Source organism: the organism of the source record quoted next, unplaced genomic scaffold (genome assembly GCF_019419815.1).
Source record: "Pyrus x bretschneideri cultivar Hongxiangsu unplaced genomic scaffold, Pyrus_bretschneideri_v1 Contig20, whole genome shotgun sequence".
Lineage (NCBI taxonomy): Eukaryota > Viridiplantae > Streptophyta > Magnoliopsida > Rosales > Rosaceae > Pyrus > Pyrus x bretschneideri.
In genome coordinates, this window is record NW_025999502.1 from 3916013 (window position 1) to 3942355 (window position 26343).

The following is a 26343-nucleotide window of genomic DNA, read 5'->3' on the forward strand; positions in this document are numbered from 1 at the left end:
ATCCTAAAAGGGTAAGGATTTTAACTATCCAACTACTATAAATAAAGACACAATAAGATGGAATAGAACACACCTTACAATTAGACATCTGTCTCTTTCTCTCTATTGTTGCCGCACCCCCTCTCTCGGGCCTCCGTAATTGTTCAATAAATTATGCCTGCAACAGCATACTCTCTTTTTTTCTGAAAAATTAAGTAGTTGAATCAAGCGTAAAAAGAAAGCATTCTCTTTGTTTTTTTTTTGGTTGAAAAATTAAGCAAACATTATTATATTAGTCATGGTCAGTAGATGTATATAAATACATTTATATAGGTCATTAATACATTGAGAGGTATTTCTATTCATTTATAAATGAGAAAAAACTCATAGTCGATTTTCATGAGTTGCAAGTTTGATACTTAATTATAACTGATTCATTTTGTAGTTTAGCTCAAATTTTTTAGTCTCAAATGAAAGCTAAGTTCATTTCTCTCTGCTTGAGAGTTTTTGTCATTGCTTGTGTGAGTTGTTCAATTTCGTCCAAACCCAGTGGCGCCAACCCTAGCTTTATCTGGGGCTAGTGGCCTCCCCTTCCTCTCTTTGTCTCCTCTTTTCCTCCCTTCGATTGCTTTTTCCCTACTCTCTATGCTGATTTGCCATTTTCTTCTTATCCAAATAGCGTCCCTCTTCCTTGTTCATCCATGCTCTGATCTACAGTCATGCTTTACTAAGATGGTCTGTAGAGCTTCAATGCTTGCACCGGCTCGGGTGTTCCCAACACCACCACCGTTTCTATGTCTACCTTTGCTGGCAATGTTGCTCGTGGATTTCCACGTACTTCTTACTTATGGTAGCTGGATCTATTTATCTAGTTGTTAGATTTCTTCACTTATGATTGCGTGCAGAGTGGTGCTTGAGGTTGGATGCTACAATCGGCAAGTCAACCTGAGGTTGGAGGCATGGAATTGGGCGAATCAATTGCAGTAGCGGTTGCAGTCGAATTTTCGACTTTCTTTAGTTTTTTTTTTTTTTTGTTTTTTTTTGTGATGGGCCTAAGCTATTGGTTGAGCTCTGGTTTAATTTGTTTGGCTAGTCCATTTTGCTTGTTTATAACTTTTTATCTATGGTCCTTTGGTTTGTACAGCTTGTAAGTTTGCTTGTTTCTGGTTCGTAATAATACTAACCTTTATACCCACAAAAAAAAATGGTTGGATAATATTTTCCAGACCATAAATAAATAAATCAATCACTTTTGCAAACATGTACACTGGCTTTCTTCCTAGCCCGGTGGACAATTGCATAAGCATGATAAGTAAATAAATAAATCACTTTTGCAAACATGTACACTGGCTTTCTTCCTAGCCTGGTGGACAATTGCATAAGCATGATTCCACTTGGTTTCAGGTTCGAATGCTGGTATCGGCTGAGATGGCGAATGCTGAATGATGATGATCATATAGCATGATCATGCGTGCATGCATCAGTATGCTCTCTGTGTGTGTGTGTGTACGTACGTACGTATATGGAAAGGGATCCTCTCCGGATCACCAAAATGAGGTATTTCAAAATACCTCTGTTTTTTTAATACATGTTTTACCCCGCGCCCCCCCCTCTCTTAATTTTGTGTTATTTCATTTAATAGATTGACATCAATCATGTCACTTGTCAGATGATATTCTTCTCTACTTATAACGTAATGTTTTAAGTAGCTTAGTCCAAATCTTTCACCGCACTATGTGAACATATCATTAATTGTTTTCAAAACACCGATCATAAGATAAAACATTATAAAAGCTTGGCTATATGCATTTTACATTTGTTGAAAATAGTTAATTGCAGTAATAGTTCCTGAGCTAAAAATCTATGAGTCCCTTAACTTCCTACAATATGTGATAATGGTCTCTTTGATAACTCCAGTAGAATTTTTAGTTCATTTTTGCTCTTGAAATGCTTTATTTCGGATAAAATAACTACCAACGTTAATAAAAAAGACTTTTCAATTTTTTTTCTATTGACAAAACACAACTAAACAATGTTGGATGCTCATTTTCAAATTTTCATATGCCTACTTTGTTATCTATAATTTCCTCTGCTATATCTTTTTTGGTCGAATTTCTCCTACTACTATATATTAAACATAGTAATAATACTTCTTTTTTAACTATTTAGGTTTTAGCTCGACTATACAAGAACATGAGTTCCAACCATAGTATTGGACTACTCTATGTCTTTTGTATTAACCAAAATATATAATGATGGGTGGTATTGGGTTGTGTTCAGAAAACTTATTTACCACCGTGTCAAGATTTATATTCATACAAATTTCGAATCGTTAGAAATTATCACCTTAATCAATGTATACTAACACCAATTTGAATAATTTGGTCAATTTTGTGTCCACTCCTAATAAAACCATTTTATACTTATATTTTTATGCATTGCATACTTTAATTCTTTGAAATATAGTTCAACTCAAAATTTTCTTAGAATGTTGGTATGAGATGAAAACATATATATTGAGAACAATTGTGAGTCTAAAATTACTATGAAATTAATATCCATATATTGAGGACAATTGGGCAACTATGAAATATTTTCTTTTCATCCTAATTTGTGTGTTTAGGGAATCAAATTGTCAAATTAAATATTTGTAGCCAAGATTTGACACAAATATATATATATATAGCCCAGATGAACTCAAACAAGAGAGGATATTGAAGGAGGTCATCCTGCGGGTCCAAATGGTTGAAATGATAATATATATCGCACAAGTTAATTTCTTTCGCACAAGTATTCACTGGTCTTCTTCCAGCCTTGTGGTAAAGTGCGTAAGCATTTGATCCTCATGGTTTCGGGTTCGAAGGCTGGTATAGCTGAGAAAGAAAATGATAATCCAACCAAAACCCTAGTTCCACCAAATGAGGTATTCTGTAAAATACCTCTGTTTTGTTTTAATGTCAAATTACATTGTTAATAAATAAGCATATGCATTTTTTTTAATATCGAACAATATTATAAGACCTCTATAAAGTCATAAATTTTTATAATTTTAAACTGATTATTACTTAATAGAGGTGTAGTTAAAAAATATTATTTATTAACTTATTTATCATTTATGACTGTTGTATTTACTAAATAGGATTCATGATGATGTTGTATGGAAATTCCAATTTCATGCCAACAAGCTGTAAACATGCTTGAGAAGTTAGAAACATTTTAGCTTCAACAAGAAGGTGTTCATGTAAACGAAATATTACGTACCCACAAGCTCAAAGATATGGAATAAATTCTAAAAGCTAAAGCACCGTCCCAAATAACTTTAGAGAGATATTTAGTCATTAACAATTATTACTATGTGAAGGTCTGTTTTCTTAATATGGAACCAAGAAAAATGATAGCTTAGTACAATGCGGAGTTTATTCCTATACATAATTGATCCCAAGTTGGGATTAGAATGTTTTATAAAGTTATTCGTTTGGGCCTCGTTTAGCAACTAGGATTATATTGATTATTTCTAATAGGATAATTTGTCATCAGATAATATTGACTAAAGTAATCGGAGGTATATCACAATCGAACTACTAACCGTATTATTTATATTGTGTGTGATAATGTACGGATAAGAGAACTTCGAACTATTATTATTTTTACAAGAAAAATTGATGAAAAAGAAAAGAGGAAAAGTAAAATTTTTATAGGTATATGCAAACTTTTCTCCATATTTGTTTGCCTTTGAATAATATATAAAACAAAGTACATAGGAGGCAAATGAGTACTTATTCTGGTTGGTTTGGTTGTTGGTATATGTTTTTCTCATTTCCTTGCTTCTAAACTTTTGGATGTTTTTTAAATCCAGTACTCTCATTTGACAATGATGTGGAAGTTCAACTCGGGCAAACTTATTCCTAGCCTCGTGGTTAATTGCACCAGCATTAACAACCATGGTGCTGGGTTCGAAGCTGGTATTGAAGATGACGAACGACGATGATGATGTTAGTTTAAACTCACAATCAATGAGGTAGTAAGTATCAACACCTTTTAAGAGTGATGGTGAGCAAAATTATTTCAAGTTGTAATTGAAATTCACTTAAGAAAATACTTGAAAATAAGTGAAGAATACTTTGGTAAATAAAACTGGTGAATGTTTTTGTATTTCCTATACTCTCAATTTAATGTACCCCCAAATTCAATGACCCAATAGGTCTCCCAATAATTACATTTTCATTCTTGTTTCTCGAGTCTTTTCTTGCATATTTGTATTTTTGTTTCAATCAATGTATTCATATTATTTCAATTAATCAAGTAAGTCAAATTTTTCTATCTAGTTTTGTACTCATCTTTTTATTTGACGAATTAGACTAATAATGCAAAACTAACCTTTAAACACGACCTAAAAAACCCTCACTTAAATATTACACGACAAGAAATAGCATTGGCCCAAATCCAAATAGTCGAAAAATTTGTACATTATCATGTTGAGAAAAATTTGTACAAAACAATGCATTATTGGACAAAAAACGCGATATGGCAATAAACCCGTTAAAGGCTCGACAATATCTTTAAGAGAGAACATTGTTAGGGCCCAAATCCAAATAGTCGAAAGCCATTCACAGAAAATGTTTTTGTAAATTAACCACCGGCCTTACTCCCAACCTTATGGAAAGTGCACAAGCATGATCCCTGTACGGTCTGGGTTCGACGGCAGGTATCCTGCGAATTTGATGTTCTTCATGAACCCTCAGAAGAAACATATTATATCAGCAATATGAGGTATTGCAAAATACCTCTGTTTTTTTATGTACCTACTATTTTCTCTCCCTCTATGTATTTAATTAACTCTATAAATGTTTATGTATTTGTTCATTATTATTAGGCTAAAAAAATATATTTAGCCTAATGTTTTTCACTTACCCAGAATTTTAACCCAGGACAGGACCATTGGTGAAGAAAAATTATTTTCTGAGTTAAAACCTAAATTTTATAGGTTAACCCAAAGAGTGGAGATAATCTTATTAAACCATTTTATACTTATATTTTTTTACAATGATATAACTTATTATTGTACTTCTATTACTACTAGAGATAGAGAAGATATATTGAAGACAAAGATATATACATGGTAGAAGAAGGAAGCTTGGAGGGATGTTGAGGAAATTTAATGGAATTATATACAAATTAAAAATTGCAAACCAAAGTCTGGAAACAATTCTAAATTGTTTTCACTTTCAACTCTTTGTTTCATATATTCTCCCTTCCTTCCCCTCACCATTCTTGGTTCACCCTTCTTCACGAATCGATAGATAGATCCAAGGACCCATGTATGTTTTATTGAGATATAAAATTGGAGTGAAAAATATTGAGTACAAAACACATGATCTCATTTCAAATAATTTAAAAAGCAGAACAAATGCGTATGAGTGTTTTTTTTTTCTTTTTTTTTTTTTTAATCACATATAGATATGCATAAATGTAGCTACAAATGTCAAATTAAAAATGATATACAAATAGAGCAAAAATTGGCTGGGCACAAACTCAACTTGTGAGGACTAACTTCATTTTTGGGCATATGTTTGCACCGGCCTTCTTCTTAGCCTAGTGGTTCGAAGGCTGGTATTTGTGATGGTGATGATGATGAATCGATGAATGGATGAGAGGCTGATAATTTAAAATAATTTTTGACCGTACGATGTACGATGAATAAACTAACTAAATGATAATTTCTAACCGTACGATGTACAATGAATAGACTAACCAAATGAGGTATTCTAAAATACCTTTGTTTTTCTATATTTTCCACATGGAAAATGATATGAAAATAGTATCCCATATCTCTCTTCTTTTTTATTTTTATTTTTTAAATTTGATATTATTAAAAGGAGAGGAAGTTTCGAATACATAACGCATAAGTAGAAATAAATATATGCCATGTTACAAATGGTCAAATTAAAAAAATAAATTTTGATTAAAAAATAAGTAACTGGTTTTGCTCAAATACAACGTTTAAATACGATTTTTGCATGAATTTTGCACTGGTCTTCTTCCTGGCCTGGTGTACAAGTGCTGAAGCTTGCTTCCATTAGGTCTCAGGTTCGAAGGCTGGTATCAGTTGAGATGGCGAGTTTGATGATGGTCAAACAAGCATGTGTATATGTATATGTATGTGTGTTGTGGCATAAAGTCGTTGGATCAAATTTCAAGGGATTCAGATCCTTTTCCCATTTCCCAAATATATCTATACATAAAAACAAGATGAGGTATTTCAAAATACCTCTGTTTTTTTAAAGTAATGTTAGTGAGATATTTTTTTTTTCCTCAAACGATAGATTGTATTAGATTACATATTACAGAAATTAAACTTATAGATAAAATTTTGTAAATTAAATGACATAAAAGTTGATGATTGAATTGTTACTCAAATGTTGATTAACGTGCTTATTTCTTATTGCTAACACATCATTTAGTTTAGAAATTTAATCTATCTAGCATTACTCATTTTTTATATAGTTTTCTCCCCTCTGTTTTATTTTATTTCGTTCCATTTATTAGGTTAACACCAATTATACTATTTTGCATTCTATACTTTATTTCTTATGCAATTGTATAATTTATTTGGTCAAAATGTAGTTCAATTTAAGATTTTGTTAACATGCTATCAACTAAGTATAGCACATAAAAATGTGTGTGTGTTATTCGGCAATTTTGCTAAAATAATACCATAAAATTTTAAATTTTTTAAATTTTAATATTTATTTTTTAATAAACTTTAAAAAATTTCTTACAATACGTCAAATATAAGAAAAATTACACATAAAATATACTTTTAATATTTCATTTTATATTAAGACAACATTTTTTGAACATTTCAAGGAAGTACAAAACTTAAAACATATAAAAGATGACATCATTAGTTTTTTTCTCTAGAATTTAAATTACAAAAATACCCTTTTATTGTAGCAGCGGTCAAACTCCAGGGATGATTATATCCTACTACTTTTCCTTTTCACAATATGAGGCAATTAAGAGAAATTGTAAGCAAAAGAAAATTTTTCCCAAGGAACACACGTGAGGGTAATGAATCTCTTAGGTCTCCTCTGGTTGGAGTCGGCCGACTTTCTCTTGCTGCTACCCTTTTTCTTTCTACTCTCTAGCCCGTTACCCACACCCTCAAGTCCTCCTCATTCCCCTTCCGCCTCCTCTTGCCGCAACCCAACCCATTACCCACACCCTCAAGTCCTCCCCCTTCCTTTCCCTCCTCTGTTTTTCTCATGCGGTGTTTTATTTCGGTTTTCCTTTTGGCTATCTCTGAGCTTTGTCTCAATTCCCTGAGCTTGTCTTAAATCGGAACCTTTAGACACCTCTCTTGCTCTAATGCTTCCTTCCGTCGAGCGTCCACAACTACCAACCACTGCTACTCGGCCCCAGGTGCTTATTCTCAGTGACGCGCTTGGGTTTTGGTTGGCTGTTAAAGTGCTTTTTACACTATTTGGTAGGATTATGGGAGCGCTCACTGCGCTGGTGGCTCGCTCACCCCCATTTTCCGTTGATCTTGTTGCTCTGTTTGGTTCGTTTTTTGGTGATGGTGGCCTTTCAATGGAGGCGCGTCAGATTTGGTGGTGGCTGCTAGTTTCCTCTTTAATTTTAGGATTTTTGTTGTTTTTCAGTTATGCCTTTTGGGCCTTGAGTTGTATTTACTATTTCTTGATGAGCTTGTATTTAGGTTGTGGGATACCTTTTGGGCTCTCTTTTTCTTGTATTAGTCTTTTTGTTTAATGAAAAAGTAACTTAGTTTGTCCAAAAAAGAATACCTCAATTTGTTGCATGCCTGGAATTCATTTCACAAATTTCCTAGTGATGGAAAAGACCAAATTTCTCTTTCCATCAATCCATGGGCTCTAGTCTCATTCATCCTTCATATTAGTACAATCGTTGCTTAAGTTAATTCCTCTATCTATTTGTGCATATATTCTTATTTGGAGCCTATATTCGAAGGATTTATGCCTCATTTGACATATTGAACTAATGATGTAAATGAAATGAAAAAGAAAACGTTTGTATTTTGTCTTCTTTATCTTTTTTTTTATGAACTTAGTCAATTTATGGATAAAATATGATAAAAGCCAATATTAGTAGGACACTAAATCCATTGTTACGTTTTCAACCAAACCGAAGATTGTTGAATCATTGGTGAAGATTATTCACTTTTACTTTTTGGTCGTAAATTTAGCTAACTTTATTATGTTAATCATTCCTCATGATCAGTAGGTGTGTATATAAATTCATTTTTATATTTCACAAGTTTCCCATGTTTGTTTTAACAAGCGCACAATATGAGTGTTTAAAAATATAATTACAAAAACGTATCTCACTCCATGTAAGTTAATACACAAACCAAAAGCTTATAAGTTCTATTAACATAGGAGTTATCTCACTACACATTGATCACATATTAATCCTCATCTTCATGCAGCCTCGGTACACTATGAGACAACAACGTTTTTTTTACCTTTGGGTCAACAATATACCAAACAAAGTCAGTGGCTCTAAAACTATATTTGTGAGAGTTCAAACTCGAGCAAACTTATTCCTAGCCTCGTGGTTAAATGCACCAACATCAACAACCAAGGTACTTGGTTCAATGCAAATTAATCTTTAAACACGACCTATAAAAACCCTAGTTCAATATTTTTCATACCATTGACCCAAATCCAAATGGTTGCAGTTATTTGAATTTAGTTTGCGGGCATTTGTACCGGCCTTCTTCCTTGCCTGGTGGAAAATTGTGTTGGTGGAAGCATTATTCCTTTACGTTCCACGTTCGAAGTCTGGTATCCGTTGAGATGGCAACTTTGATGAATCATGATTGCATGTGTGTATGTACGTATGTGCGTGCGTACGTATATATATGTATATATTTCAACAGCCTGAGGTATTTCAAAATACCTCTTTTTTTTTTTTATAACATATTTGTTTTTTCGCCCTCTATTTTATTTTATTTTATTTACTAGGTTAACACCAATCTAACCAAATCACATTTTAATAAAACAACAGAGAAAAGCTTGGTTATATGCATTCTATTGTTACATGTATTTTATTTACTAGGCTATCATTTTTTAAATGCTATCAGTACCTTCGTTACCTCGGTTTGGGAACGGAAGTACAAGAGAATTAGTGTTGAATTTCTATTAATTAGCAGTTCTTTCATCTAAACACAATGCTAATTATTTCTTTTCAATTATTTGAGGTTCAGTCATAGTAATAGACTAGTAATATGTTTGCACGATATTGCGGGATTTGAATGCACCAGCCTTAACTACATGAATAAGACATATTTAACCTGAAAAACATTTAACATAATCATGAACGAACAAAAAGGATAGATCTAGGAAATTATAAAAATTCATCCAGTCAAGAGTATATATATCAACAGCCTGAGGTATTTCAAAATACCTCTTTTTTTTTTTTATAACATATTTGTTTTTTCGCCCTCTATTTTATTTTATTTTATTTACTAGGTTAACACCAATCTAACCAAATCACATTTTAATAAAACAACAGAGAAAAGCTTGGTTATATGCATTCTATTGTTACATGTATTTTATTTACTAGGCTATCATTTTTTAAATGCTATCAGTACCTTCGTTACCTCGGTTTGGGAACGGAAGTACAAGAGAATTAGTGTTGAATTTCTATTAATTAGCAGTTCTTTCATCTAAACACAATGCTAATTATTTCTTTTCAATTATTTGAGGTTCAGTCATAGTAATAGACTAGTAATATGTTTGCACGATATTGCGGGATTTGAATGCACCAGCCTTAACTACATGAATAAGACATATTTAACCTGAAAAACATTTAACATAATCATGAACGAACAAAAAGGATAGATCTAGGAAATTATAAAAATTCATCCAGTCAAGAGACAACAGAATAGTTGTGGGAAGGTGAGTATGCAACCAAGAATCTAAGTTATACTTGATTTGCAATTCCATTATAATTTCACACACAAAAAAGATCAAATTTTGATTGAAACATCAAAGAAAACAATCTCATCCGTTACAGATTGGACCAACTAAATAAAGAATCTATCAATATAATTTTCAACCTAACCATAAAAAATAGCTTTATAACAGCGCAATCAACATTATTTGAACTCAACTAAAAAGAAACTAATTGCATGTTATAAATTCCATAGGTAATTTGATTTTGCAGATTAAAAAGAGTCTAAGAATATTGAAAATTACTAAACCCCATCACAACAAACCCATACCCATACCTCCCTTATCCGTTCCCTTCAAGCCTTGCAGAAAATCCTCCCATCTCTCTGTCTGTTCAAATCACAGAAAACAAACCCTAAACCAAATCCCTGAAATCCCTCGCTTAAATCCTCCCACATCTCTCTTGGACACCCTTATCTCTGACTCTGCAAACCCTAAACCAAATCTCCAAATCCTATCTTGGACCCTCCTCATCTCTATGCCAATCGCACAAACAAAAACCCAAACATAATCATTCAAATCCCACCAAAACCTAATCCTTGAAATCCCACCCAAACCTAATCCCTAAAACCCCTTGTCTCAGACACCCAACAACTCTCTCCCTCAGATAGCCCTAAATGAAGTGCCTCGTAGCATTGAATCGGCTTGCAACACCCCCAGGCGAGATTGAGACTACTTTTCATATTTTCATTTTAATGTACTAGCAAGGAAACGATAGTATATTCCAAAATTAGCAGTTTATAAAGAAATATAAATATTGTTTTCAAGGAATTAATATGATTGCAAATGTAATAGCTCCATACATAGTTAGGTAGGATAAATGATGGAAGACGCACTGAAATTTGAGGTCCATATGTTGAGAAGAGTCCATAGCATTGATCAATTTATGGATATCTTGCATAGATCTACAATTCAAGCTCCCAACAAAGTATCAATTTATCAGCAATTGTGACATTCATTATTCCTAAAAAAGTTATTGATTCACAAATAAACAAATGAAAGTAATCGGAAGAAACGCTTCCCACATGTTGACTGAATCCGAACTCAAAATGACCACAATATTTTCCCAGCAATGATCACAGAGAGATTGTTGCCTGGGTATTCTGTCCATCCCCTGAAAACAATGTCACAAACTTATTTATAGGATAAATGTGTGTGTACCCAAGAACTACACTGAAACAACCACAAAGATTCAAACTTCCATAGTAAATACGATCAGCAAAATAAAGAAGTAATCGATTGGAAATCACATATAAACCCAAATGAATCTGAACCCACCAAGCACAACTTAAAAACACGTTAAATAGACAATCAATCAAACAGAACCAAATGGGGGTTCAGATAAATTTTTGGTTATTGTTTCTCTCTTTCATGCAAGCTTACATCAGTAAAGGAAGCCAAAGATTTTAACCTTTTACCTTGGGTCTGAGATCCTCAAACATTTGCACAACTAATGGTGCACTAAAGTGAATTCAACATAGAAACTTCTATAATTTCACATGTTTCCTAAAATTACCCAGCTACGTGTTCATAAAAGGGAAAACTTTTTCTGAAGTCCAAGAGCAATATCAAAGTGCTATTTGCCCCAATTCAAGAAGCAGAAATCGCACTAATACTAAATATCCATACAAAAATATCTTCATTTAAGCAATATACCCCTAAATTTAGCATCCACTGTTTTCATACATTCATAGATTCATTGCTAACAACAAAATAAGGTCAAAAATGGACCAACAGGACCTCTTGCATTCAAATTTTTGAACCCAAAAGTCAAATAAATTCAACAAAAGTTTGATATTTTGGATTTCCAATTTCATATCCTTTCAAAAACTAAATTTTTAACATTCCCAAAAATTGAAAATCCAATCTTTGGGAGAAATCCATGAGAGCATGCAGTTGTATCAGTCAAAATATATTCCTTACCTCAACTAATTGGATTAACCAGCGGAGCTAATTATTATGTAATTACACATCTAGAGCTATCAGCTATCAACTAATTGGATTAAACAGAATGTGTGAATCTGAAATAGAAAAAGAAAATTAGAGAGAGAGAGAGAGAGAGAGAGAGAGAGGGTGCCTGCGGAGGATTTCGAGGAGGGGATCGACCTCTTTCTTGTTGAACCAAATCGACACCCATTACTACTCTCCGCCATCACAACCCCTTTACAAATTTCAACGACTAATTCTTATATTTTGTATTTCAATGAATGGATTTAGGGTTTGAAATAGAAAGCATTCAGGGTTTTTCTCAGGAAAAGAAAGCCTCCACTCAGCAAATATAGCTAGGAATAAAAAGAACACTTATCTAGCTACTGGCTTTTGTCCTTTCTCACTTCTTGAGTCCCCAAGTCCAGCATTCAACATGGTAAAAAGCAAAACAAAAAACAATAAAGGAAATTAGGTCGATTGGTCAGCGCAAACTAAAGGTCCAAGAGAGAGCTAGCAATCATTCTTCAGCTAACCCAGCAGCAATGACTTCGATTGACACAAAGGTCCAGGTCTTATCAACGTTAACAAAAAATCCCACTTGCTAAAATCAATCCAATACAAGTTTCACAATTACAAAATGTCTTAAAAACGGAAAAAGGGCAAAAAAGCAAAGAAGAAGCATTCAAGAGATTAAGACATTTAAATAATTAGACGAAGTAGACGGAGATTAGTAAAAAGTTGGGGAGGGAAGTAATAATCTCTGCAGTGGGTGCTCGGTAATAAAAATGACAACCGAAAATAAAAATTATGCCAATTAGTTGTGTTTTTTTTTTTTTATCTTAGATGTTTTGTAGAATGAAAATGCATCAAACCAAGATATACCTTTGTTATAAACTCATGAGAAAGGGAGCAAGCAAGCAGAGGCCACCGGAAACAAAAAGGTCAGTTTTGATTTGAGCATTTCTGAAAAAAGGAGTCAGAGAACCTTAAAATCCCCAAAAACCCTAATTTATAAACTCCTGATCAAACCCAAAAAGGATAGAGGAAACCCAAATAAAGGGAAGTTCAAGAAATTCAACATACGGTAAGATGCTTTCTGACGGCCAATATAATTAAAAGCCTGCATACAGTTTGGTTAATTAACAAATAATGCAGGCAATTTTCATTTTCAACCAACCGTACAGACACATATTATGTTTTTGCAAATGTGTATTTCACTTTCAAGTGAGAATGACTTAACAATTAGATTGTCATAAATCAAACACATCAAACAATTAATTATTTAATATTGAACAATTCCTTTAAACCATGAACATTTAGTGTGGAGAAATTAGAAGTTGAAATAAGCGGAAAACGACATAGGTAAGAGGAGAAAATTCAAAAAATATTGTGATCAAAATAAGAACTCAGTTGGAAGTTCAACAGAAAGATCAGTGGAAAATGCACTCACTTACCAACTTGAAAGAAAACGTAGTGTTTAATGATTGCTCGAGGAATAGAAAAATGTAAACTATATATATAACGTTACATGGAAAATGAAGATTTACCTATAAACCGGTAACAGCAAAGTAAACAGAATACAACAGGAGTTACTGCAAGAGTGACAGAGAGGGAGAGAGATGAAAGATGAGTGAATAGTTAAAGCTAGAATTTTTCTTAGCATGTTCTACAAACTGAATTATTTAGCTACCACATTGACATGCTTGAAATGAACACTAAGCAGAAACGTGCTATTAAAAATAAGAGATGCAATATCACCAAAATTCATGATCATTATCCAAAACTCCAAAGTAAATATAAAATCAAATTAACACCTCTTTATTTCTAATCTCTCTTCCTAATATTTTGTATTGTGATAAGGTTTATACTAAATAATGGTTAAACCAAAATTTAATAATAAAAGTCACAGTAGAAGTTTAACATGAGAGAGTCATTCCATGCTACAGAAGAAGGAGCACCAATTTTGTACTTTTTTTATTGTCAACACAAAGTATGTAGACAAATTTTTAAGGTACATGTTTTCACAGAAATTCCTTCTTCAAGCATCCTACAAAAGCCCTACTGCATTAGCGCAATAATTTGAGGCAAATAAATATCATAGTTAATCCAAAAAGAAGAAGTAATTACAAAGATTCTTAACAAATTAGCCATCAAGAGAAGGTCATGCATTAAACAAAAGACCGAAACTCGAAAGTATACACGATATAGCAAATGAAGATCAAAATTACTTTTATGACTCCTTAAGAGAAATTACCTATGAGCTCACAATAACCAAACAACCTCACTAAATTCCTATAGCAAACACAGCCAATCGCTTCCACTTCGACCTTAAACTCCTGCTCATGCCAAATTCCCTGCTACAAAGCTCATGCAGCAATTAGAACAAAAATAGAATATTATCCCAAAATCCATGAAAAATCTAACAAATTTAACTAACTCCCCAAGCTAAAGGTCTCAAATTTCCTAACTGGGTTCTTATAAAATTTAGATCATCACACCTGAATGCAAACAGAACAATTAAATAAAAAATCTAAGGCATACGCAATCTAATTAGATAAATTTGTAGATGTTTAGTAATGACCCTCCTGAAGCTCTTTATCAATATCTATGTATGGGAAGTTAAGAAAGACATGAAACAATTGGAGTCAAGACAAAATTAATTTTAATTTAAGAATTAGAACAATGAACCTTGAATTAGTACACTTGGTGATATGGATTATGTGTTCGTCCCCATTCTTACTTTTGGCTTGGCATCTATTGCCTCTGTTCAACATATAACATTATATGTATCTGTTCAACATATAACATTATATTTATCAATATAACATGTATATAAAAAGATGGGTAACATATTGCATTGTGTGTATATAATGTAATCTTTTCTTATACCAAAAAATAGTTGGCAAAGGACACATTCAACCTGCAGATATAAGTTCTATTCAAGTTTATACCAAATTCATATAACATTTCCAAGTAAATTCATACTTAATTCATTTAAAAATAAACAAAAATTTAAGCAAATAGGGCTAAAACACTGCAATTGCTCAAAGTTGAAAAAGTGGGAAAAGGCAGTCAGCTCAGCTTGACATACAAATTTTTATTAACTAATCACCGTAACAAGTTCAGGTTAAGTTAAACAATCTTACTAATCCACACAGAGCCTTAACCCTTATCAACCAAAACTATTTCGACATGATTCCATTCCATCGTCCCACAACGTCAAGCTTTTAGCTTACTATGATGAAATTTACAAAACGATAATGACCTTGATTTCCTAAATTAAAATGCATCTTCAATTCACTCAAAATTATAAAATAGCTCACTCTCTAGAGTATAAAATTACAGAAACTAATTCAAAAATAAAGAAAATCTCTTGCTTAATGATAAGGAATGAACCAATACTACAATTCCCAACCCTCACTGCATTACTCTTCCTATCATTTTGTTAGAACTTTTTTGTAAGAAAAATTACATAGTACTTATCTAACAATTATTTTCTATTTCTACATAAACACAAACAAATTAATCACCCAATTACATTTCATTCAATTTGGGATTTCAAATTAAATAACTCTATTTACAGAAAAATCGAACTTTCAAACCAATAATCAATTTTGGAGTTATCAAATTTAATCGGCACAGAAAATTATAATCAAACCCAAACTATGATTTCAATAAAATCAAACAACAAAAAAACCAAATTCAAGTCAAATATAATAAAAAAAAACCAAACAAAACTCTATATCAAAACTCTGGAATTTTGAAACTGCTCACCTTAAATACAGAGTGCTTCATAGAATGCAAAGAAAAGTCCCAAATCTGAAAAACCATGACCTCCTAAAGCTGAATCCGAACCCACAAACAAAATCCCCAAAATCACAACCAGAAAATTTAAACAAAAAACCCATTTATAAATCCAAATTTACACTCCCAAGCACATAACATTCAAAGTAGAAAATTACCCACACCAAATCGGCATCAAGAAACGTGATCCTTTATCGGCTCCAAATTTTCTGCTATAACCGCAGCAATTCCCCCATTCAAATCTGACCCTAAATCACTAAAAAAAATTCAACACAAAAAGGAAAGGTCAGTACTTATGATTCGAGTTCACACTGCTTAGGGTCACTGACGCTGTTAAGGTTATTCATTATTGCTCGATCACTCTTGTTAATTTTATTTTTTTTTCGTTTCGTTTTGTTTCGGCTTTTCTTTAACAGCGTAGGCACACAAAACCAATCAAATTCATTCACCACACTCTCTCTCTCTCTCTCTCTCTCTAAGCTTTTGAATTCTCTAGTTTTGGATTCTCTAGCCTTTCTTCTCTGCCTTATCTAGTTTGTCTTTGTGTACATGCATAGATTATCTATCTAGCTAGTTAGCACTCTCTGGTAAATTGGGAATATATAACTTTTTGACCCAAATGACTGAATATCTCTGTGTGTCTCTCTCTTTCTCAGGAACAGAGAAGTTATCAAGTAAAAAGTTGAAATTGTTAACCTTGAGCACAGAGGGCTTCCTAAAACCAATTGTTAAGATTTGTGTTTGATCTACATACATGTCAAGAAAAAAATTAAAAAGTTTGTCACAGAAATACATAAGCAACCAAGAATTGCAAAAATAATCTATCAACAGAGGAGCAAAACAACAACTAAAACAGCCTTCTAACACCCTTATCACACAAATACAGAAGCAACAAAGTCTGGGGAAACAATCTAGCAACAGAGGGATATTCAAAGGATGTGAAGCAGAAAAGGAACCTCAATTTGATTTGTTGAGAAGGAAACAGCAGCAAAGCATGAAGAAAGAAATGAGCACGGTGCAACCTCCTAAGTTATAAAGATACAAACCTGACTCTAACCGTGTACGAAACAGTGCACTCAACAGACTAATCTTCCTAACACCCAACTAAATAGCCTATACATCCATTACAATTTTATTGAAACAACAAAATATCAATCACAGTTTTAACAAAGCAAATGACAAACCAAACAATAAATAATGATTTCCAAACAATGTTTTACCTATTGAATCAGAGATCAAAACTGAAAACCCACTCTCTCCCATACCTCCCTCAGCCATCCTCTCCTCACCAACCTCGTGGGCCTGGCAATTCATGACACGACCCGATAACCCAACCTGACACGACACAACACGAAATTAATAGGTGTTCAAGTCGACACGATAACGAATCGAGTCGTTATCGGGTAACCCAATAAACACCTGTCAAGATAACGGGTTGATTGGGGTATACACGTGGGTAATACGATACACGACAAGCAGAATATTATTTTTATAATTTTATAACCCTAAAAAAATATTGTAATAATTATATATATATATATTAATTTAACAATTTTATACCCCTAAAAACTATAATAAATATATATATATATATATATTAAATTAACTATAATAATTATACCCCCAAAATATTAACTATCTATAATAATTATATATATATTAAATTTTGAATTAAATTTTATAAAAAAATATAATAATTATTAATTAATATGCATCCATTGATTTGATTCCATAATTGATAATTCTATTCCATTCCTTGAAATGCCGCCCTTTTTGAAAAAAAAAGGGAGGGAAAATGAAAATGATAAGAAAAGTTGAAAAGGAAACAAAAAAAAGAGGGAATTAGGGAAAGATGGGTAGGCACCGTAGGTTGCCGGAGGGAAAAATGAAAATTATAAGAAAAGTTGAAAAGGAAACAAAAAAAAGAGGGAAAAATAAAAATTAAAAGAAGTGTTGAGAAAATTTTTTTTTTTAAAGTTATTAATTTTTTATCACACATATGACATATCTCACTATTTTTATAATGACTCAAGTGATGTACTACTCCGTGTACCAATCAATTATACGTACAAAATAAATGGATTTAAATCTACTTAATAAATATATATATATACACACACACACCATTGAACTTGATGGGATACGAATTCTCCGAAACTAATTTCAACGATCCCAACGTCAAACTTGTTTGTATATGCTTAAAGATCACATCAGCAAAAAATCGCAAAAAACAAACATTCAGAGATCAAGTAACGGGACAAAGCTTTTCGATGGTTATAAAACGAAAAATCACGATTTAACGGTTATTTTAACTTCGATTTTGATGATTTTTTACAGCTACACTCATTGACCCTATATGAATACAATGAAATTTGATCCTCAATTTAAAATATTTACACAAGTAGATACCACAAAATCTTATGTTATACTTGATGAGAGCATAAATAAACTCTAAATGTTAGTCAATCTATTGTTTTTATGGGATACAAATTCTCCGAAACTAATTTTAATGATCCCAACCGTCAAACTTGTTTGTATATGCTTTGAGATCACATCAGCAAAAAATCACAAAAAAAAAAACATTCAGAGATCAAGTAACGGGACAAAGCTTTTCGACGATTATAAATGAAAAATCACGATTTAACGGTTATTTTAACTCCGATTTTGATGATTTTTTACAGCTACTGTGACATCCCACATCGCCCAGGGGAGTGATCCTTAAATGTATATTCACATCTCTACCTAGCACGAGGCATTTTGGGAGCTCACTGGCTTCGGGTTCCGTAGGAACTCCGAAGTTAAGCGAGTAGCGCGCGAGAGCATTCCCAGGATGGGTGACCCATCGGGAAGTTCTCGTGTGAGTTCCCAGAAACCAAACCGTGAGGGCGTGGTCGGGGCCCAAAGCGGACAATATCGTGCTACGGTGGTGAAGCGGGCCCGGGAAGTGGTCCCCCCTGGGCCGAGATGTGACAATTGGCATCAGAGCCTAACCCTGGTCGCGTGTGTGCCGACGAGGACGTCGGGCCCCTAAGGGGGGTGGATTGTGACATCCCACATCGCCCAGGGGAGTGATCCTTAAATGTATATTCACATATCTACCTAGCACGAGGCCTTTTGGGAGCTCACTGGCTTCGGGTTCCGTAGGAACTCCGAAGTTAAGCGAGTAGCGCGCAAGAGCATTCCCAGGATGGGTGACCCATCGGGAAGTTCTCGTGTGAGTTCCCAGAAACAAAACCGTGAGGGCGTGGTCGGGGCCCAAAGCGGACAATATCGTGCTACGGTGGTGGAGCGGGCCCGGGAAGTGGTCCCCCCTGGGCCGAGATGTGACAATTGGCATCAGAGCCTAACCCTGGTCGCGTGTGTGCCGACGAGGACGTCGGGCCCCTAAGGGGGTGGATTGTGACATCCCACATCGCCCAGGGGAGTCATCCTTAAATGTATATTCACATCTCTACCTAGCACGAGGTCTTTTGGGAGCTCACTGGCTTCGGATTCCGTAGAAACTCCGAAGTTAAGCGAGTAGCGCGCGAGAGCATTCCCAGGATGGGTGACCCATCGGGAAGTTCTCGTGTGAGTTCCCAGAAACAAAACCGTGAGGGCATGGTCGGGGCCCAAAGCGGACAATATCATGCTACAGTGGTGGAGCGGGTCCGGGAAGTGGTGCCATCCAGGCCGGGATGTGACAGCTACACTCCTTGACCCTATATGAATACAATGAACGAATTCGATCTTCAATTTAAAATATTTACACAAGTGAATACCACAAAATCTTATATTATACTTAATGAAAGTATAAATAAACTCTAAATATTAGTCAATCTATTGTTTTGATGGGATACAAATTATCCGAAACTAATTTCAACGATCCCAACCGTCAAACTTGTTTGTATATGCTTCGAGATCACATCAACAAAAAATCACAAAAAATAAACATTCAGAGATCAAGTAACAGGACAAAGCATTTCGACGGTTATAAACGAAAAATCACGATTTAACGATTATTTTAACTCCGATTTTGATGATTTTTTACAACTACACTCCTTGATCCTATATCAATACAATGAACGAATTTGATCTTCAATTTAAAATATTTACACAAGTGGATACCATAAAATCTTATATTATACTTAATGAAAGTATAAATAAACTCTAAATGTTAGTTAATCTATCATTTTGATGGGATACAAATTCTCCGAAACTAATTTCAATGATCCTAACCGTTAAACTTGTTTGCATATGCTTCGAGATCACATCAGCAAAAAATCGCAAAAAACAAACATTTAGAGATCAAGTAATGGGACAAAACTTTTCCACGGTTATAAACGAAAAATCACGATTTAACGGTTATTTTAACTCAGATTTTGATGATTTTTTACAGCTACACTCCTTGACCCTATATGAATATCATGAATGAAATCGATCTTCAATTTAAAATATTTACACTAGTGGATACCACAAAATCTTATATTATACTTAATGAAAGTATAAATAAACTCTAAGTGTTAGTGAATCTATTGTTTTGATAGGATACGCATTCTATGAAACTAGTTTCAACGATCCAACCATCAAACATGTTTGTATATGCTTCGAGATCGCATACGTCAATAAGTTCAAAAAACAAACATTCAGAGGCCAAGTAACGGGACAAAACTTTTTTACGGTTATCAACGAAAAATCACGATTTAACGGTTATTTTAACTCTAATTTTGATGATTTTTTACAACTACTCTTTGACCCTATATGAATACAATGAATGAATTCGATCTTCAATTTAAAATATTTACACAAGTGGATACCACAAAATCTTATGTTATATTTAATGAAAGTATAAATAAACTCCAAGTGTTAGTGAATCAATTGTTTTGATAAGATACGCATTTTACGAAACTAGTTTCAACGATCCAACCGTCAAACATGTTTTTATATGCTTTGAGATCGCATAAGCCAAAAATTTAAAAAAACAAACATTCAAAGATCAAGTAACGGGACAAAAATTTTCGACGGTTATCAACGAAAAATCACGATTTAACAGTTATTTTAACTCCGATTTTGATGAATTTTTACAGCTACACTCCTTGACCCTATATGAATATCATGAATGAACTCGATCTTCAATTTAAAATATTTACACTAATGGATACCACAAAATCTTATGTTATACTTAATGAGAGTATGAATAAACTTTTAAGTGTTAGTGAATTTATCATTTTGATGGGATACGCATTCTATGAAACTAATTTCAACGATCCAACCATCAAACATGTTTGTATATACTTCGAGATCACATACACCAAAAATTGCAAAAAACAAACATTCAGAGATCAAGTAACAGGACAAAAGTTTTTGACGGTTATCATTGAAAAATCATGATTTAACGGTTATTTTAACTCCGATTTTGATGATTTTTTACAGCCACACTCCTTGACCCTATGTGAATACAATGAATTAACTCGATCTTGAATTTAAAATATTTACACTAGTGGATACTACAAAATCTTATGTTATACTTAATGAAAGTACGAATAAATTCTTAAGTGTTAGTGAATCTATCATTTTGATGGGATACGCATTCTACGAAATTAATTTCAATGATCCAACCGTCAAACTTGTTTGTATATACTTCAAGATCGTATACGCTAAAAATTGCAAAAAATAAACATTCAGAGATCAAGTAAAGGGACAAAACTTTTCGACGGTTATCAATGAAAAATCACGATTTAATAGTTATTTTAACTTCGATTTTGATGTTTTTTTACAGCTACACTCCTTGACCCTATACGAATACAATGACTGAATTCGATCTTCAATTTAAAATATTTACACAAGTGGATACCACAAAATCTTATGTTATACTTAATGAAAGTATGAATAAACTCTTAAGTGTTAGTGAATCTATTGTTTTGATGAGATACGCATTCTATGAAACTAGTTTCAATGATCCAACCATCAAACATGTTTGTATATACTTCAAGATCGCATACGCCAAAAATTTCAAAAAACAAACATTCAGAGATCAAGTAATGGAACAAAACTTTTCGACGATTATCAACGAAAAATCATGATTTAACGGTTATTTTAACTCCGATTTTAATGATTTTTTACAGCTACAGTCCTTGACCCTATATGAATACAATGAATGAATTCGATCTTCAATTTAAAATATTTACCCTAGTAGATACCACAAAATCTTATGTTATACTTAATGAAAGTATAAATAAACTCCAAGTGTTAGTGAATCTATCGTTTTGATGGAATACGCATTCTACGAAAATAATTTCAATGATCCAACCGTCAAACTTGTTTGTATATGCTTGAAGATCGCATACGCCAAAAATCGCAAAAACAAACATTCAGAGATGAATTCGATCTTCAATTTAAAATATTTACACTAGTGGATACCACAAAATCTTATGTCATGATGATCGATGAAAATTGAGGATTTTGTAAAATGAATAACATGCAAGCTTTGAGTTCCATTGGCAAAGTTTAAACTTTTGAGAAAAAGCTTCACAACCTTGAAAACAAAAACTCTTTCATTTTGCATATCCTTGCACATTTAATATTTTGTAATAGATTAGTAGTGTATGGATGTTTGTTTATTAGGCTCTTATTTTCAAGTGTAGATGTAGTACTTAAACGACAAATGTGTTTTAATGTTTTGAAGTAATATTTATGTGGCAATGTTTGGTATGTGCAAATTTAAGAAAATTTTTTTTTTCTTAACGGGTCATAACGGGTCATAACGGGTTGGGTCACTTTACCCGTTGGGTAAAGTGAATCGACCTGTTAGGAACCCGTTAAAATAACGGGTATGACACAACACGATCCGTTAAGATAACAGGTGTTACACGAAAACGACACGAACACGACAGACATGACCCGTTTGCCAGGCCTACCGTGGGGTAACCCGTTAACTCCAAAAAGTCCTTTCTGCCCTCTCTCTCTCTCCTTGTCCATCATTCTCTCAAAAAGTGGACAAAACCTCTAAATATCTCTCCCACTCAGTCGAAACCATGCTTTCTGCCCTCTAAATATCTCTCCCAATTAAAGTTTCAAGGGGACTCTTTACCTTCTTGTGGGAATATCAGGATAGCCACGCCCCTGTGAAGAAAAACACCCATAAAAATAATAAAAGCTGTTGCAAAGATCCAAGAGAGTTAATATGGACAAAGCAAAAGGTGTATGCTTACAGTGGTAACGATGCAATGGTTTTTGTTGCAAAACTGGACATTTGCCAATCGTTGAAAAACTGTACCAAATATATAAACAAATGATGGTTTGTTGATAGAAGCACGCATCAAAATCAAGCTCTATCATGCTAAAGCGTCAGAGTTACAAAAAAAAATAGTATACCTGATTCTTTCTCCACAAGAAGTACGTACCGAGCTACACTGACGTGGACACTTAGGGTTGGTCTATAAGGATTAGCAATGCGTTTATAACATTTGCATTATCAAAATTGAATAACATTGTTTCTAAACACGGAAATTTAATTATTCTCTCTTAATCATCTGGATACCTTTGACCTCTTCAACATGAATAGGGACAGGGAAGGCCTGTATGTGAACCAGATGCAAAGTTTTAAGTTTAGACACAGTAAGGTGACAATGAAGAAGATATCATCAAATCGTTTAAAAAAAATCAAATTAGATCCATTCTTATTGTGTTTGGGCTATTTATGCAATCAAATACATTTCCAGCTTCTGAGAACCTTAACCAGCCCATTACCAACCTATAAAGCATGTCAATTAACATTCTGGTCTGACAATATGTGAATTGTTATCACTGTTATCAACGCAATGAAAATCTAATGCTGCCACAGGGAGGAAGTTGATCAACTCAAGATTAACAAAGTATTCAATAAAACCAGGAATGCACGCATTTAAATGTGAATAATTATTGGCATTAGTCATTTTCATACAAAATCAAACAGAAAAGTATACCATTATTTTGAGAAGATCACCTGCCTTGCCGGCAAGTAGTCGATCATCCTGATCTTGATCTTCTCCCTCATCATTTTCTCCAATTCTTCCTACCCCTTCAGAAACAATAATTCAAGTAAAATAAAATAAACCAACCACCTCGAATTTCTACATATATAAATGTCCACAAACTCAAAAACTTATATTCTCTGGGTTTTTGATAATTTTAAGAAGGGTAAATCTCAGTTTACTAGTCTCAAGTTTTGTGGTTTTCAATATTTGGTACATGAAGTTTTTTTCATCCTAGAGTCATATCTAAAGTGTTAATTTTGGGACAGTCTCATATATTCTTTAATCTGACTGTTAAGTCTTCCGTTAACTGATGACATGGCGCCTATGTGGATAATGACTGGGCACTACGTGTCATCAAGGGTCCACATGGAAATTAAAAATTCAAAAAAAAATTAAAAAAATAGAAAAAAAAAAATTGGGTTAAATCTCAATCCGCCACCATCCATTTTCATTTTTCCCGCTCGTAGCTTCATGCGGTAATGGAGTCTGCAGCAGCTTGGGTGGACGCCCAAGAGTGGGAGGTTTGCAACGACGACGGCTTTGTCTTCAAGCGGAGGAAGTGGCTCAGAGTCAACCCAAATGCCAACTCGTTGGTCCCGGCTCCACCGTCCTCGTCCGCCGCGGATCTATAAGAGGATATCTTTCCTCATCCTCGTCTTTTTTTTTCTGTTCTTTTTTTTGTTCTCGTACCATCTGCACCTGCTTCCTCTAAAACGACACAACAAGAGGGAGATCGACTCCAGCGACACCGAGAACTACGATTTAGCGTACACATCGGTATTACCACCTACCGAAGAGCTCAGATCCACGATCTGAACCTACTTCTGCACCATTTGTGGGCCGGTCGGGTCCCAATCACGGCCAAACAACCCTTTTCTTTCATCTTCTCGTTTCTTTCAGTTTTTCAAATTTTATTTCAAAATTTCAATTTTTATTAAAAAATACCAGAAGGTTGATATGGTGCTGTTGTGATAGGATTTAGTTGTTATCCCCAAAAACTCCGGAGAGAGCGAAGGAGGAAGTTCGTTCTCAAACTCAGAGCTAAGTACCATGTGGATATCGAGCGGTGGGAACTTTTGTCGAGCACGTTGCGCGTAATGGAGGAGAGGGCGCAGCAGCTTCAGCGGAACGAGAGGAGGAGCAACAGCATAGAATGGAAGAGCGAGAACGGAAGGATACGATGTCGTTGGATGGGTCTGGGGTGTTAGATATTTAGGGGACGGAGTCCGGTTGTGAGTCGTTGGTGGATGACCTTCTCTTGCAGGTGAATTGGGGGTTTCTTTCTTTTCGTTTTGGGATTGTTTGGTTTGTGGAAACTTTTTTGAAAATTGAAAGATTTTGGGGATTGGGGTTTTTGCAAGGGTCGAAAATTTAAGAAAATCGAGAAACTCCGCAAGCTTTCATCTAGATCAAAAAACTTCGTCATCTTCTCCGGAGATTTAACCAATTTTTTTTCTATTTTTTAAATTTTTTTTAATTTTTAATTTCCACATAGACCCCTTAATGACACGTGATGTCCAGTCATTGTCCACATGGGTGCCACATAATCAGTTAACGGGAGACTTAACAGCTAGACTAACGGATGTATAAGACTGTCCCAAAATTAACACTTTAAGTATGACTTTGGGACAAAAAAAACTCTATGTACCAAATGTTGAAAATCACGAAACTTGAGGGTAATAAACTGAGATTTACGCTTTTAAGAATTATTGACCACAAACCCTAGCATTTCAAATCTAAATAAGTAAAACAAAACCTAGATCAACCCACCAACCACAATCAATTGTCCAATATTTTATTATTTACCATAAATAGAAGAAGAAGGAAAAAAAAAAAACAAAAAAGGAAATCCATACAAAAATTAATTACTGGATTTTCCTCTGTTTTTTTTGTTTACCTTCGTTGGGGTGGTTTCAGGTCTGAAGTTTTGGTCCGACTAGGAAATTTGCAGAGCAATGAAAGCCAGGAATTTTGGAGAGAGAGAGAGAGAGAGAGAGAAAAGAGAGAGAGAGAGAGAGAGAGAGAGAGAGAGAGAAAGAGATAGAAAGAGAGAGTTGGGCGTTGTTGGTTGTTCGGAGAGCAAGGCAATGAGAGGTTTGAGAGAAACAAAAGGGTTTGTGAGACAGAAACCCTGGAAATCAGCCTACCCCATACTTCTCCCTTACTTTTTCTCCCTAAACGCATACCTCCTTGCCGAAAATCCTCTCCCCTCTCCCCTAAATCCCGGCGAACCTCTCCTTCCAACCCCTTAACCTTTATGTCCTCCTTCCCTCTCTCTCCTCGACTCAAAGTCCAGATCCAGCCTAAACACTAAAAATCGTTCTTAAGCCTAGTGGCAATCTTGTAAATTAAGCAAAATTTGGGCTGAAATCAACTCGGTGGCAATTTTGTAAATAAATTGAAATTCACTCAAAATTGCACAGTGCCACATCTCCCTACTTTAGACTAAAGTAATGATGATGGTTGGTAATGGGTTGTGTTCCATAAACTCATTCATTTATGTGTCGAGACTTATACTAGTACAAATTTCGGTCATGTCATGAATTATCACCCTACTCACCATATACTAAAACCAATATGAATGCTTGGTCAATTTTCTATCTACTCCCAATTAATCCATTTTATGTGATGCAACTTCTTGA

General features: G+C 34.0%; 1 long non-coding RNA gene across 5 annotated transcripts in view; it reads right to left on the reverse strand.

Moving 5' to 3' along the window:
- Positions 1–10135: 10135 nt before the first annotated feature.
- LOC103955280 overlaps positions 10136–26343 on the reverse strand; it is a 39624-nt gene continuing 23416 nt past the window's right edge. For 3 of the 5 annotated variants that reach the window (XR_007258268.1, XR_007258269.1, XR_007258267.1), the window contains exons 2-4: positions 15866–15955; positions 15678–15722; positions 13336–14693 (exon numbers count right to left, since the gene is read on the reverse strand). This is a non-coding gene — a long non-coding RNA (uncharacterized LOC103955280). Of the gene's footprint in view, positions 11089–13335; positions 14694–15677; positions 15723–15865; positions 15956–26343 lie in introns of those variants that run through there. The other 2 variants (XR_007258271.1, XR_007258270.1) reach the window with 2 other exon arrangements.